Genomic DNA, 16993 nt, shown 5'->3' on the forward strand with positions numbered 1-16993 from the left:
GGTTGGCCTGGTAGAAAGCAGAGAAAGTGTCCAGATGAGAGACGGTGGTAGTTTCCACTAGACTGACGGTGAATGGAGAGATGCATAGAAATGAGTTACCATCAAGGTTAGTGATGGATGAGACAAGGGGGTATGAAGTCTTCTAGGTTTCTGGCTTGTGGGACTGAACCTGCCAAGCTGCAACAGATGCTTGATCTTTTGGTCAAGAGTTTAACGACCTTTGTGATATCAGAGAGGAAATGTTGGAGATGAAATGAAATATAGAAGCCTGCAGTGTCTAGGCAAAATCTGGGCTGGAAACCTAAGTTTGAGATGACAGGTCTAGAGATGGACACCCAGGGTATCCGATAACAAAATTTAGAAGTGTTGGGTAGACTATGAGAATCGCCCAGGAGAGACCCTTGAGTTGCTGCAACATTCAACTGCCTGGTGAAGGTCAGAATGCATCCTTTGTGTTACTTGATGTTGATTAGATTATCATGCGCTCACTGAGAGCTAAAGGAACGGCAGGAAGGGTACATTTCAGATTCTGTCTGAGATGAAGGGGGTGGAGGAGTTGGAGTCTGACCATCAACAACTCAAAGAAAGTTGTCCATTACACTCACTTAGCTGTGATTCTTCTTCATGTTCTATCATCTACATCTGATAGGTTATATCACCGTATGTCGTTAGAAAGAAACTATTTCCTGTTATTTGTCTTACCACTGTATAAAGTTGCAACTCAGCAAGAAGCAGTGGATTCTAGTTCACTGATGGAAGCACAATCTGTATATCTCTTATCTCCCCTGAGATATCGTTTGGTTTTGTTTTTCTCCCAAATGCCTGGAACGGAAATAATTAATATGCAAAAACAAAAACAGATATCTTCCATTTCATGGCATGGCCAATTGCCAAAAGGAAGCCTTTTTTTTCCTTTTTTCTTTTCTGGAAAGTTCCCAAACTCACCAAGTCTATGAAAAGCAGAAGACCCTTCCTGAAAATATATGTCTACAATGACAGTAAAGAAGTACCATATGTTCCAGGAGAAGTCACAGGGATGGGCTCTGCAGCCCTACCAAATCTGTTCAGTCGAAAGCACTCTGTTTTTCTGCACGGAACTGCCTGTGTCAGCAATTCTCTGCACACGAGCTGAGCTGAAAATAGCCTGCTGACGAGGCTGGACCGCTTGGAACGACCTGTTGTCCAGATGCTTTGAGCTGCCCTCCTGTGTGGTCAGCAGCCAGCCCTCCTGGATGGAATGCAGACAGACAGCATTGTCCAGCGAGGGCAGGGTACAGACTCAGTCAGCAGCCATCGTCAGCCAGGGAAATTCCGGGAAGGAGGTGATATGTTCTTCTCCCCTGAAAGAACGCAACGAGGATGAGATTTTTTCCACATCGTGGTCTCTCGGTGTCTCGGAGGCCCCAGGAAATGTCGTGGGCGAGACTTTGGCTACTGCTGGAGGGAGCAAGTTTCTGGACAGGAAACTGGCCTCCCACGCAGAGGATACAGCACGGAAGGGGGATAATCAGAAGCTCCCGGGATGAACTGAGGGGACTTGAAATGTCTGGCAGCACAGAAAAGAAAAGCTGTAGCCCCAGTCACCATAAAGCTCCTGCCTGAGTTCCCCTCCCGCCCCACTCACGCCTCCTCTAACCTGTCACGTCCACTTTCCCTCTTTTCTGTGCCTCTCCCCTCTTCCCACCTCCTGGGCTCTCTCCTCCCACACTCTCTACTGCCCTTCCTCCCTCGCCATCCACTCTCCACTCTCCGAGAAGGACTTTGCATTCATTTAATAACTGACAACTCGTCCTATTTCATCCCTTGGTCTCTTCTGGGACGTCTTTCCTTTAAGTACAAGACTGTTACACCCTGCAAACAGGGGACGTCTCCCCAACCCCCCCACCCCGTGATGTTATAAGAAGTGACCACTGAGAGGAGGAACTGTGTTGAGCTGGAGAAAGTTTTCATCATGCCAGAAAGGCAGTCTCCCCGAAGCCCCCACCCCCATCCAGGGCTGGCTCCACGTGATGCTAATGTGTCAGACATACATATACACTGAGACGTCTCTATGTGCTTCTGCAGGTCAGTCAAGGCTTTTGGAGATCAAAGGAGAAATCCACACGCAGTGATACTGGAGCAGCTTAAGGCTTTGAGCAACGATGTTAGGGAATCAGGGCATGGATCTGAACGCCAGCTTCCATGAGTGTATTAGTTTCCCCGTCCTGGAGGCTGGAACCTGAGACCCAGGTGTCCCAGGGCTGGTCCCCCCTGAGGCCTCCCTCCTGGGCGTGTGGACGGCCGTCTGCTCCCCGTGTCCTCACACGGTCGTCCCTCTGCATGAGTCTGTGTCCTCATCTCCTCTCCTTATAAGGACACAGTCCTGTTGGAACAGGGCCCACCCTAGTGATCCCATGGTACCTGAATCCCTTCTTTAAAGCCCCATCTCCAAATGATAGTTTACTTAAGAGTGAATGAAAGAAAAAAATCACAGGACCCATTGAGTTTTTACTTAGCAGTGGGAAAAGATTTCTCCAACTTAATAGATTGAAAAGGGGTAATAGAAGGTGAAAATGGACTTTCTTTTTACCCTATGGTTATGGACTGAATTGTGTCTCCCCAAACTCATATGTTGAGGTTCTCACCCTTAAGACCTCAGAATGAGGCTGTACTTGGAGACGGGTCTGTAAAGAAGGGACTAAGGTAACATGAGGTCACTAGGGTGGGTCCTGAGCCAATAGGACTACGGTCCTTATAAGAAGAGCAGATGAGAACACAGACACACACAGAAGGACGACCGTGTGAAGACATGGGTAGCAGACGGCCGTCCACATGCCCAGGAGAGAGGCCTCGGGGGGACCAGCCCTGAGACACCTGGATCTCAGCCTCCAGGCTCCAGGACCGGGGGACACAAATGTCTCTTCTTCAAGCCCCCTGGCTTGTGGCCCTTCTTAATGGCAGCCACAGGACACTAACACATGTATGCACTGGCCACGCCTGTCCATGCATGTTGCCTGCATATCTGAGCTCAATAGGGTCCCTTTTCCCAAACTTTAACAGTCATGGTGAGAACCATCACAGCTTATGTCACAGTATCTGGTTCATTTTTTTTCCCACTTTCATCTTAGATTTGTTATCTTTGAACCACGTCAAAGTTCATCTTAAGACACAGTTGGCGTAGAGAGTTTTGCAAGCTTGGCATAGAGAGTTTGTGGCAATGACCTTTGACTTTTAGAGATGAGTATATTCTGTGCCTCTCTCTTCCCATTAGTAATAAAGACTGCCATTCATTAGGAAATTTTAAGAGATATTTACTGAACCGACTCTTAGTCAACCGCGAATGTCCATTCACTGAAAGCTTGCAAGAGTAAATCAGAAAGATTGAATAGGAAAGGTAGCTCGTTTGATTGTGGTTATAGACACTCTTAAGTCCTGAGCCCTTTTGAAATACGGAGATCAGAAGGTGAAAAGGGAATCTTTTTAGAGCATCCGCATAAAGTGCAGTGTGTCCTCTGAGTATTCACACTTCTGGAAAACCCACCCCACCACCAATACGTGGTGAGATGTTTACTGTAGACAAAACAACCCAGCAGGTAACTATGAGAAAACAGACACATACACACACACACACACACACACACACACACACACACACACTCGGTGCTTGCGGAGGTGTGCCATTTTAGATTGCAGATGAAATATCACAGCAAGGAAAGAGTGTTCTGTGCTTCCAAAGAAGTCATTGTAGGTTAGTTCAGTGCATTGGCTGGAGGTGAGATATGGCGGGTGTGCTCTGGTGTCTTATGTTTGCAGCTGGCGTTTCTACAAAGGTTCCTTACTGGTCTAATCAGCAAATTAACTCCATGTCTAGACAGTGAGTTACGCCTGGCAGGGGTCAGCTCTGCTCATGCAGATAGTATGGGCTGCAGTCATCTAGCCAAAACCTCTGAGAACCGCATACTGTTGTACAGACAGCAAGGAGGACGGGTTCCATCACAAGAATGGCCCCTTTGAATTCTGAGGGGTAGGTTGCATATATTCAATGAAGGACCTCCCACACATTATTTACCTAAAACACAGCTTGTTGAGATCATTTTTGGCAAGACCAATGCATCATAATAAATCATTATTTCCTAGTCTTCATATTGTTGGCAATTTTTTTTTTTTGGCCTGCGTTATTCTACAATTCCCCAAGGCACATTTTCATATCCTAACGGCCCTCCTTCCCTCCGCACATGAATCTTAAATGATCTCATGGCTTCAGCACGTTGTCAGTAGGTAACATGTCTGGAACGGTAAGAAGTTGAAGAGACCGCGTTGTCCGATGGGCAAAAACTAAAGGGAACCAGGTGATGAAACATCATCGTGAAGAAACAAAAGCATGTAAACTCATCACGATAACACTTATCAAACGCTTCCTGCATGCTAATTGTTGCACAGCCATTATCTTCCTGCACCCAGTGAGTCACGACTGTTAGGATTGATGATCCAAGTGGAGGCTGCAGTCTGGACCCATGGTTTGGCCGGTGTCTCTGCCTTCTTACTCACCCGTCTACACAGCACAGCATTTCAGGGCTCAGCACAATCATGACATGTGGGGTTTTCGTTTTTTCCTTCTTCTTCTTTTCACCTCAGGGATCTTGGAGTTCTTTCAAAATATAAATAAATGGGGATTTTTGTGTGTGTGAAACAGAAACTTTTTGCTGGATTTTTTTTCTTTTTTCTGTTTTTTTTTTTTTTTTTTTTTTTTTTGCTTTTTCTAATCCTCCTCCAAGCCGAGGAGTATAACTGAAGTGGTGATGCCCTCCAAGTAGGAATCACTTCTTGTGGGTGAGAAGGTACCAGAGCCCTTCTGATTTACTTCCAACACCAGCCTGGATTGAGGCCATCAGACGGACCAGCTCTTAGCTCTCCACTCAACTTTCAATGGAGGGCGTCTCTCAAGGTGTGGTTCACCGGTGGTTTCTGTAAGGTGCCAAAGGATATCTCTCAATGGGACATTTCTCAACAACACAATCTCTGTAAATCTGTTCCTCATGTTCTCTAGAAACCCTAGTCACTGTGGAAAGAGACATCTTTTGTTTCCAGAACTACAGAGTTTTGCCCTGCGCTGCGGCGTGACAGTGAGACGAGGCAGGCTGAAGCCCTCTGCTCTCTCGCCTTTCACCCCTGGCTGTTTTATGCCCCCCTTCAGGCTGAGTTCATTTGCAGCTACAGATACGGTTGGTTCCTATGGCTTTTCAGGAAATTGCTTTTGAAAACAAACAAACAAACAAACAAACACATTTTGATGAAGTTGAGTGGGTGTGTTGGAAATGTAGATGGGCGGTACAAAGAATGGTGGTGTCCTCCAAATGAACAGTAGGATTTTGTGTCTTGTGTACGCTGGAACCCAGTGTCACCTTGACCAAATGCTTCTGTCGTCACCACCCGTCTGTCTCTCTTGTCTCTTCGTCCACCTCATGGCCTTGTAATTCGATCAAGGATGAAGAATGGCCTCTTCCCATTTGGTAAGCCACATCAACACCCAAGGACAAATGACAGGAGTGTGTGCTTGAATTTCCTCCACTCTTGCTTTGGTAACATGAACAGAATGTCGTTCAGTCCTAAAAACCACTCGATCTCATTCCCCTCTTTGGAGAACCCAGGCGTCGGTGTCCATCTGCAGTTTGCCATTCAGACTGCATGTCAGAGTTACCCGGGAAGTTCAAAGACAAATTCAGTGCCCAGGCTCTGCTCCTAGAGATTCCAGCCTAATGAGTCCGCTACTCAAAGTGTGGTCCGTGGACCCACCGTGATAGCCAGCGTCACCTGGGGTTTGGACCCCACACGAGAGATGCTGAACCAGAGCCTGCATTGTAACAAGACTCCTGGGTGATTCATTCCCATGTTAAACTTCAGAAGCTCTGGTCTGGGAGAATCTCTCAGATCCTTATATTATGGTTTTTCCTATTGCAAGGCATTATGCATATTGCCACATATACTAAAATTAGAAAGTACCAATTTTCTATTAAGAAGTTCTTACCAGGCAGATCATCCATGAAACACGTTCACCCCAGAACACACTTCTCATGCCTACGCAGTACACCTATGCTTTTCATTATTAGTATTATATTTTTAGATTTCCTTAATAGATACTTGCTCTTGCAACCCTTTAATTTCATGTAGGATAAATTATGCACCAAAGAGGAACCTGAAACCTCTTCCAAGTAAACAGTGTTGAGAAAGAGCCCTTTTGATGGCGCATCAAATCTCTTTTTCTAAACCCAAACTAAACCCCAGAAGACTGTCTACTCCAATTCCAGGGCACCATGTGGAATCGTAGAAACAAATTATACGTTGAGAATTACCAACCACAAATTCCCCGGTGATCAGTAACTGGGAGAATGGGCACAGCGTACAAAGAATAAAGAAGAAAAAGAAAAGGAGACATTTTTCCGGCTGAGGCTTTATTTTTTAATTTGGAACTTGGCTTCCTTTTCCCACTTGTCTTCCAAGATGTGGACAAACTTAATGAATGGCCACTTGCCACCTGCTTCATTCAATTTAAAACGCCTCTGATCATATGATTTTTTAAACCGCCACTTTTTTGCCCCCTATTTTTGATCTACCTGCTCAGTGACACTGAAAATGTGCATTTGCTCTAAGTGGCTGCAGTTTTCAAGGCCTTTGCCAAAATGATATACATAGATACAGTTGCTTCTCTTTATTAAGTTTTTAGAGTTTTTCCTTTAGCCACTGACACTCTATAGATCATGGTTTATCTTCCTTTCCAAAATCTGTCTTCTGCGTGTAATGAATATTCACCATTTGCATTATTTAGTGACAATGTGTTATGTTTTGCATTTACAGTATATTCTATTATAGCAAAATAATTGCAGATTTTTTCCCCCTGTGCTGTGGTCTCTATAAGAACTGTTCAAATAAAAATGTCTAAAAATACCAATTGTTTTCCCTTTTGGATGTAGTTGGATTGAAGATCCAAAGGGTTTCTATATCATCAAAGATTACTTCTGACTCCAGCGCCAAGATGAAGAAGTATGAGTCTTTTGAACTGATGTCACTTATTTTCCAAATGCTAGCCATATAATGGTTTGCAAATGCCAAGAACATACTTTAAAAACACCCAGAAGGCACGTGGCTGAAAATGATCAAAGGAGGATAGGATGAATATTTTAGTATCACATATGGAGATGAATTTTAAAAATACATTTGGTCCACATTTCTACTTTGAAAGAAAAGCCTCTATTTCCTGTGAGTTCAATGGTTCATCTTTGCCTGATAGCATCCTGACCTGGAGAAAGGACAAAAAGAGGGCTGATGAGCAAGATGCAGCAAGCAGGCTTGACCTTGAATGGATATTAGAGGTAAATAGGGAAATTCTCCCACCAAAAGAAACAGTTATCACCATCACCATCACCACCATCATCACCACCATCACCACCATCATCACCATCACCACCATCACCATCACCATCACCATCATCACCATCACCACCATCACCACCATCACCACCATCACCACCATCACCACTACCATCACCATCATCACCATCACCACCATCACCACCATCACCACCATCACCACCATCACCACCACCATCATCACCATCACCACCATCACCACCATCACCACCACCATCACCACCATCACCATCACCATCACCACCACCATCATCACCATCACCACCATCACCACCATCACCACCATCACCACCACCATCATCACCATCACCACCATCACCACCATCACCACCACCATCACCACCATCACCACCATCACCATCACCATCACCACCACCATCACCACCATCACCATCACCATCACCACCACCATCATCACCATCATCACCATCACCACCATCACCACCATCACTATCACCATCACCACCACCATCAGCATCATCATAGTCACCATCATCATCATTCTATTGACGCTAAAGGGTCAGATGTTTAAACTAATATCAACTCTTTTATCTTTTTACTTCTCTAAATTCAAATGGCCAGTGGTAGGGTTGCCAGATTTAGCAAACAAAAATACAGGATATTTTTATTTTGTGTAGTGGAAGGAGCGTTTCAGATTAACAAAGAGGTTTTTGGTTTTTTGTTTTTTTTTCTAAATTTGACCCACTAAACATGTAGGATAGACTTACACTAAACAGAAATGTTCATCAGAAAATGTAATTGAACTGACGTCTGGTCTTTAATCAGGAACCCTAGCATGTACAGGGAACGCTGCACCTTCGATGCGTCAGACACAAGGGGAGTGCTGTGTTGTTCTTCCCGAGAGGAAGGTTGGGCAGCCGTCTGCACACATGGAGCTCCAGTAAGGAGGTGTTGCCTTGGGGACCACGTGCTACGAAGAAGGAGGTAGGCAATCAGTCAGGCTCTGCCTCATTCGTGATGTGGCTCTGAGCAAAACCTTGCTGCTGGAGCCATCCCAACACACGATTGCCTCATCCCCTGGCTAACGACACAGTGACCACAGAGTGACTTCATTAGGAGAGGCTGATGTCTGTTTGGTGGTTCCTAAGAAGAAAGGCATATGGACTAGTTTATTCCGAGATGCCTTGTAATCTCCTTTCTTCTGGCCACTTAGCACTCATTGCCTTTTCCTTCTGTGATCTGTTTTTGCCTCACCAACACGTGCCCTTCATTGGTCTTGGCTGGTTAGCAAAATAAAGTTAAGAAAAAACCAAGGCCTGCATTCTCGCAACAACGCTTTCTTTTCTTTCTTTCTTCTTTTTTCTATGGAGGGCGCAGCTCACAGTGGCTCATGCAGGGATCGACCCGGCAACCTTGGTGTTATTAGCACCACGCTCTAACCAACTGAGCTAACTGGCCACCCTGCAAATGTGCTTTCTGAGTTTTCTTAGGCTTCTCTTTGATTTTGCCATCTCCTGTGTCTTCCCTTCTCTCACAAATCGAACAATACCAATGTAATGTAGACCCTCATTGGTTTTGAGTGGAGAGTAGGATAAATGGATGGATGGGGATTTAATATGAAACGGGGTCTTCTCCTTCCCTAATGTAGAGAATCTCTGATTTCCATGGAGCCTGGAGTGCAATGGGGAGAAACTTTTCTCTCCCTCATTGCCGTGTGGAGCACTTGGCTGGCACCTAGTTTTGCATTATATTTTCATGGATATCTATCTACCCATCCATCGCACTGAGGTCAAGTTCTAACGGGAGATTGTTTCCAAAAGTAAATTGGGACAAACTGACAGGAGGAGGTCATTTTGGGGAGACAGAAGCACGTACACTCCTCTGAGAAGGAGGTCTCTGAATAAACCATTCAGCATCAGACGAAGACGTTTCTAAGCAGAGGGACCAGCAGTTGCAAAGGGCCTGAGGTGGCTTCATCTTGTAGTGTATGCTGAATGTCAGTGTTTACATGTGTGAGTCTCCTAGGGTGGCTGTAGCATATTACCTTCAACAACACGCATCTATGCTCTTTCTATGCTGCATATCAAGGTCTTAAAATTAAGGGGTGGGCAGGGCTTCTAAAGCCTCCTTGCAATCCTGAACTCACAGTGCTCCAGCCTCTGTTTCTCTCAACACGTCTCCTTTTTCTAGCATTGAGCCCCCCCCCCCGCCTCCCTTTCAAAAGGACCTCTGTGATGACACCAAGTCCACCTGGTTACACCAGCTATCCTGATTCCCTCCACCACCAGCACATGCCACGTCCGCTCTACACCTGACGGGCAGAGATTTCTGAGCAGCTCTGAAAGCCTTCACAGATATCTACCATGGACTCCATGTGGGTGGGTCGTGAGAAATACCTGCCCAGATCAAACGCTGCACCATGACATCCATTTCTATCACCTGAGGGGTAAACACGGCACTCTTTCCTACCTGGGCTCACCTGGGCAGCCATGAGCATGGGTTGCTGTGCTGTGAAAGGACATAGGAAAGGAGAAGTGGTGCAAGCAATGGTGCAACCATGGCATACATGAGCTTACATTTACTCCAAAGAGGATAAATGTAGCATATGAAGGGCTGCCATGTAGAAGTACCAGGGATCTCCCACATGTCCCTTCGGGAGGTACCCAGGACCCAAGACGGTTAGAAAGAGACAGACTCACGGGGTAACAGCGCTGGCTGAAGGTGGGAAGCATCTGCCACAAGCTCCCATCCCTGGGGGCTGTAAAGTAATTTAATCTGAGCAAGGATGTCATGAGATTCATTTTGCCATCGGGGAGCCGGTACCATTCAAGTGGGGAACACATAACCCAGCAGGGAAATGCACCCACTAAATTGATTTCCTTTGAAAGCACAGTGTTATCTCTTATTTCAGTCATCCCTTAAATGACACTCCCCTGTTAAGCACGTCAACGTCACTTCTCTCTTTTTATGTTACAGTGCCCCTCAGGACTAACGCTAGAAAAGGTCTGCATCTGACTTCCAGATCTACACACGCTTTCCCTCCATCAAAGTTATACTCACTATTGCCACCGTATTATTATTATTATTATTATTATTATTATTATTATTATTTGCAATTAATGTAGCTACTTAGGTTACGTTCGCAGACTACTGTTTCCTTACGTGGAAACTATGTAACTTGTATCAGTACACCTTCAGAAGAAAAGATATAGCTTTCCAGGTGTTTCATTGCTGTTTTGGCCCCAGGGTTAAATTTGATGTATGAACATGTTACTTGCTTTCTACTTGTTGAACAGTCCTGAAATGTTTCTTCTTTCTTGGAAACTGTTACATAACATCCTCCCACGGTGTGTCACTTAAGGATACAGGATATTTGGCTAAGTCAGCTCTTCTTAGATACCGAGGCAGGACACCTGGGCAGACTGAGGGCGGTTCCTTTAGAACATTTTGCCATCATATTTTAGCGTTCTAATTCAAGTACACGTGGCACTTTTCTTTTTTTCTGGGACTGGCAGAAGCAGGGTCTGAAACTATGTGGTCAAATTCATTTTTTTTTAATCCAGTTACACAATCTGATTTGCAGTCAGTGCCTTCACAAGCACTTTTTTAAAAAAGGAAGTTGGAGTGTCAAGTCCCTAAGCGGAAACTATGAGAATTGCACTTATGTTGTCCTGTTGACCACGTGACCCTCAGATTACAAACAAGATTGCCTTCGGCGGGGTTGATAATTCAGGGTAAAATTGATAAAATTGGGAAGGGGGGAGAAGAAAACTTATGACAAAGTTTCACCTCATTGGACTTGCCGAAGATTTCTTGTATATGACTCCAAAGGCAGAGGCAACTAAAGGAAAAACAGTCAAAGTGGACCTCTTGGAAAATAAGAAATTTTGAGCAGCAAAAGACAAGCTCCACAGAGTCAAAATGCAACCTGTACCATGGCAGGAAATATTTGCAAAGCGTGAATCAGATAAAGGATTACTATCCATAGTCTATCGAGTTCTTATAAAACTTAACAACTATACCAAAAAAACCCAATTTCACAAATAAGCAAAGGATTTGCATAGACCTTTCTCCAAAGACAACGTAAGACGGGCCGATAATCCCATGAATCAATATCACTAATTATCAGTGAAATGCACATCAAAACCACAGGGAGATACCACCTCACACTATATTTAAAATAAGAGAGAGAGAAAAAAACGAGGGTTGGTGAAGATGTGAAGAAATCGGGACCTTTGTGTCTTGTTGGTGGGAATGTAAAATGGTACAACCGCTGTGGAAAACAGTATAAAATTCCTCAAAAAAATAACAATGGAGCTACCATGTGATCTAGGAATTCCACTTCTGGGCACGTACCCAAAAGAATGGAAAGCAGAGTCTCACTTTTTCTTTTTTATATGGAAAGGCATTTTATTATTATTTTATGTTAGAAGAAATCATCAGACTCAACATTTCATATGGGCCTATGGATAAGGCTGTTTTTGTTTTGTTTTTTAAATCAAATTAATAGAAATGGGTTCCATTCATTTATCTTCAGGGAAGGTAGATAGAAGATTGATAATAGATGAGATAGATAGATAGATAGATAGATACATGATAGATATAGATAACCTTATTCCATCCAGCAGAAAAAAGTAGCATATATTAATATATTGAGTGGTAATAATAGACAAAATTTCAGAAGAGGTTCTGTGCCGAGAAGAAACTTACCATAAACAGGCCTTTATTAATACTGGTTTTAGTATCTGTCTCTCTACTTTTTCATACATGATGGATTGGAAAGATGTATGCATATGTACATGAAACAACTGAAACATCGGAACGGGACCTTATCTGGAAACGGGGTCTGTGCAGATGGGACTCAGTGAGGGGTCTGAGGTGAGGTCATCCTGGATCAGGGGGCCCTGAACCCATTGACAGTGTCCTCATCAGAGACAGAAGAGGAGGGACACAGACACAGAGGAGACGCCACGTGGAGACGGAGGCAGAGATGGGAGGGAGGCGGCCACCAGCCCAGGGACGCCTGGAGCCCCCAGGAGCTGGAAGGGGCAGGAGGGCCTGGGGTCTCCGGAGGGAGCGTGGCCCTGGGACACCTTGATGTCACACTCCTGGTCTCCAGGACTTGGGGACAATAAATGTCTAGTTTTAAGCAACCTGATTTGTGGTGATTTCTTACAACAGCCCCAGGACACCCATGCAACTAATACCAACGCTGCAGGTAGTTTCTATTTCCTATTTGCTTTGCATTGTTTCTTCTTTGCCTTTTCTTCTGGAGCTTCCTTTTGTTCTCCACTCTTCCTCACCATTCCGAGTCATGTGGTCCTTCTGATTCACTCACGAATGAATGGTATTTATTATACCTGTAAACACTGTGTCCCAAAGCATGTGGACACTTCTTGAGTTGAGTTTGGGTGTCGGAGAATGTCTCCTGCTCACACACAGATGCCTGAATTCACAACCAGGGAAATCTCGGTGGTTCTCTTCCCTGACACCCAGGGAGAGTAGAAGGTTCCCGGGCACATAGATTTATTGACTTCAGGTCTCTCCACAAATCATCTTTTGTCCATTCGTGAGGCCACTCCTTCCAATTCATGAAACAGGCGTGTCACCAAAGAATCAATGACTTTACCTAAAGTCCTGAATGCATCCACAGGTAAAACGGAGACACCCCCCACTTATTTCCTTATGAGACCCATAGCACTCAGAAATATCTCTTAATGACATGCTTTCGTTCCAGGCTCTATGGCGGCGTCCCTGGGAAAAGCCCTGGAAGCCACTGGGGTTTCATTCCTGGAGTCAGCCTGACTGGAGGAAGTGGAGTCAGCATGAATGCAGACCAAATGCCCTGCACAGTCCAAAAACAGAACACACACAATCAAAGGTCTTGACGCTCTAGGGAATGCTGACGCTTCCTCCTTCGCAGGCCATCTTTCGGAAATAAATAGTTTCATTTTGAAGTGGAGACCTCCGGCAGTTTTTATTTTGCAAAGGGAGACGGGTCTCGGTGCTGAGTCAGCATCCAGCGTTGAGGTCTTTGAAGGGGTGCATGCATAGGTGCTGGCCTCTCCATGTCTGCCTGTCACTGGCCTGTGTGGCACCGAGAGAGGACGGTGCTGAAAATCCACGCTCTCATCCCCCAGCAGTTGTTTTTTTCCCCAAGCAGAATGTGGGCAGTACCCAGAGTACAGGAGCACGTGTCTGACTCCCCTCATTTAGATACAGGGCGGTGATGGATGCATAGCTTCCCTTTTGCCCTGAAATCCCTTCCAGCGTGTCCCCCACGATGGGTCACACTGACCTCATGACTTGACATGCTGGCTGACCGGCAGGGCAGCATTTACTCCAGCCTATTTTTGCAGAAATGATTCAACTGTCCTTGGGAGATCTGGAGAGTTTCTTCAACATGGACCTCTATTTTTTTTTTTTTTTAAATCCTGTTCCATTTAAAAAATATGCTGTTGAGAAAATCTGGAAGCATTTTAGGACACACAACCGAGCAGGAGACGTCTACTGACTGTGGTGTGTGTGTGTGAACAAACCCAAACAAAAATACCCTGTCGTTTTCAGCGAGATTGCCAGCAGCCTGTGCTGTCATTGAAGGGTGACATAGACAAACGAGCCTTAAGTTTTACATGGAAAATTCCTAGAAGGCTCTTTCTGCTCACATAAAGATATGGCCTTACGAGCTCTTATCCACCCCCGGGATTTCCCAGCTGTGCAAGTAGACACTTCCTCTATGGCCTCTGTGTGTGTGTGTGTGTGTGTGTGTGTGCACGCGTGTACACGCGTTTGTCTCCAGTCATCCTAGAATATTTTGGGGCCACCATCCGCTGGTGATGCAGGCTGGGCAGCAGTGGAGATGAAAATCAGCATGAGTCAGAAATAACGTGTACAATCCCTGGTGAGCAGAGAGCCACGTAATTCCCGACAAGTCTGCTTTACAAGAGCAAACTCTCCCCCTGAAGAATCAGAAAGCCTAAGACCTTCAGCCCATGCAAGAAACAGCCACCATATCTGCAGAGATCCTGCCTTGGGGTGAAATTATATAAAAGGATGACAGACACAAGCATGCAGTCAAAATGAAAGACTGTTGGTTCGTGAGGTGCTGTAGATTGCATCCTGGTGTCACAACAGCTCTGAGAGGTGGTGTCATTGTCCTTATTTTGTGTCTGGGAACGCTGACTCCAGGGAAGGGGAAGACTGTGTTCTCGGCTCGCCATGGCGCAGGCTTGAGGAGGGGCTTACCGGATCGCAGCTGTCTGACTCAGAAAGCATTTGCTCGGAGGTCGGTTTTTGTGGGCCATACTCCCCTCAGAAGACAAGTAGATTGGAGGACCCTTACAATGACGCAGGAAAGACTGGGCGGTGAGGGGTCCCCCACAGAAAGGCTAGAGGGACTTCTGGGCAGAGCTTTAACTACCCCCACATTCCTAAGGGAAGCCTGCAGAAGCGCAGGAGTTGGAAGCTGGGGACTGACCTGGCCAGCCTTGCTGGGGTTTCCTTCTGAATGAACACACACACACACACACACACACACACACGCACACACACACACAGCTGAATTTCGAGAGCAGACACGTATCAGTCATGCCTTTTCCACATATCGCCTTTAAAAGGCTGCACACCCTCAGTGGCTGCTGGGGCATCTCAGTAGACAGGAGCTGTAAACCGTACCATTGGGCTCGTAAAAAATGCCTGTGTGTACGAAGAGAGGTCTTTTGTCGATCTGAGCCCACAAGTAAGCGAGAGTTCAAGACGAAGTGTATTGTCTTAGCTGGGGGGGCTGCTGTAACAAAATAGCACATGGGTGGTGGGGGGTTAGACCACAGACGTTCAGTCCTCAGAGTTCCGAGACCAGGGCAGCAGCAGAGTGAGTGACAATGGTCTTCCTCGTGCAGGACGGCCGTCTTTTCCCTGTGTACCCACGTGATGGAGAAAGACTTCTGCTGTTTCTTACTCTCCTTATAAGGACACTGATCAGCTGCATGAGGGTCTCGTGGCATTGCGTCACTAGGAGAAGTCCAACTTCCTGTCGGGCCACCATCACTTCTCTGCTCAAAGCACGTTAGTAGGTACCTACAGAGTTGTCCTGTCTCCTTAGCCTGTCTGTCATTCTCTCAACCTTCCTCAAGCACAGCTAGAGGAGCTGGGAGCAAACAGCTGAATTCAATTCAACCAACACGGATTTAAAACCTTCCCTAGGCAGACACAAACTCTGTTGGTGCTTCTGGGGATTCGACCACAAGTAAAACAGGGTTTCCTACCCGTGGGGCTAACCACCCAGGAGGCGGGCGATGCTAGCAGGACAAATGTCAAAACAAAAGCACTACACACACCAAAATATTGGTTTTTTTCCCTAAATTTCCCAATCACTGAGCATCCATAATGCTGTGTACGTGGATTTGTCATAGAAGCTAGGGACCGTGACTTCTTAAATGTACGCATTTCTTAGTAGACTTGAACTTCATTCGTTCGTTCGGTCATGCATTTAACCGAGCACCTAGTGTACGCTAAGCACCTCCGTCTTAGTGTTTCGACTTCAAAAAGGTACCATGTAATCAGAAAAGGGAAGTAATTGGCTATCGTGCAGACCAAGGGCCGTGTGGATGGGTGGGGGTGTTGGGAAATGCTGTGAGATGGGTGCTGAGGGGGAGATTGCCACAGACCAGTGGGGGAGGGGTAAAGAATGGGCTCAAACCAGCCCCTCCAGATGAGAACGTGCACGGACATTCGAAGAAGGAGAAGGGGAGGAGACGGAGACGGAGAAGGAGAGGGAGAGGGGGAAGGAGGAGGAGGAGCGATCTGGTACCATTTCTTCCAAGGCAGACATGTCAGCAGATGCAATATCCCTGGGATGGGCTGGGGTGACACTGGAAGGTCAACGTGCCACCCAGGACAATGTCAGGACCTGTTTTGATGGAGATGGCAGCTTTGGTGGCCCCTGGAGGTTGAGCAAAGAAGGAATTGGGGGAATCAAGTGGTTGGCAGAGGCTGAGACATGAGTTCTCAGTACTGCAGTGAGACAAAGGGAAGCTGTGGGGTCCCACAATTGTTAGGCATCAAAAGTCGCTAAGCTGGTCACCACTTGACTTCCAAGTCCTGAAGGAGAGGCCTGGGGGCGAGGATGAGCTCCCGGTTTAGTTCAGTTGGTGCATGACTGACATTGCTATTAAGGAAGGTAAGGAGATGGTCTGGGAACGGTCTTTGCTCTGTTTTTGTTTGTTGTTTGGTTTTAATCGGTGGGTTTTGGGCTTTCCAAGAAAGTGAAGGCCTGAAACGAGCTCCTGGAAATAAATTGTCCACACAGGATGGAGAAGTAAAGTTATAGAAGAAGTGAATTGGCCCGTTAATGAACCCACAGCTACACAGACTGTACCCTGGGGGCAGCGCTGTGGGCGGGGGCCACGAGCAGTGGCTGGACGCTTCCTGGGAGAAACTGAGGCACTCCTTACTCCATGCATGGGAAGGAACTCATCTCAGAGCCGTCTGAGGCCACCTCCTAACAGCCCTGCCAGAGGCCTGAGCGTGCAATACGCTCAGTCAGGACCCAGCACGCTCCTCCCCTGCATGGATGCTGGTGCTTGGACACCCCTGTTCTTGCTCTTCACAGTCGCTCTGTCCTTTGGTC

This window comes from Rhinolophus ferrumequinum, chromosome X, assembly GCF_004115265.2.
Source record: "Rhinolophus ferrumequinum isolate MPI-CBG mRhiFer1 chromosome X, mRhiFer1_v1.p, whole genome shotgun sequence".
Classification (NCBI taxonomy): Eukaryota; Metazoa; Chordata; class Mammalia; order Chiroptera; family Rhinolophidae; genus Rhinolophus; species Rhinolophus ferrumequinum.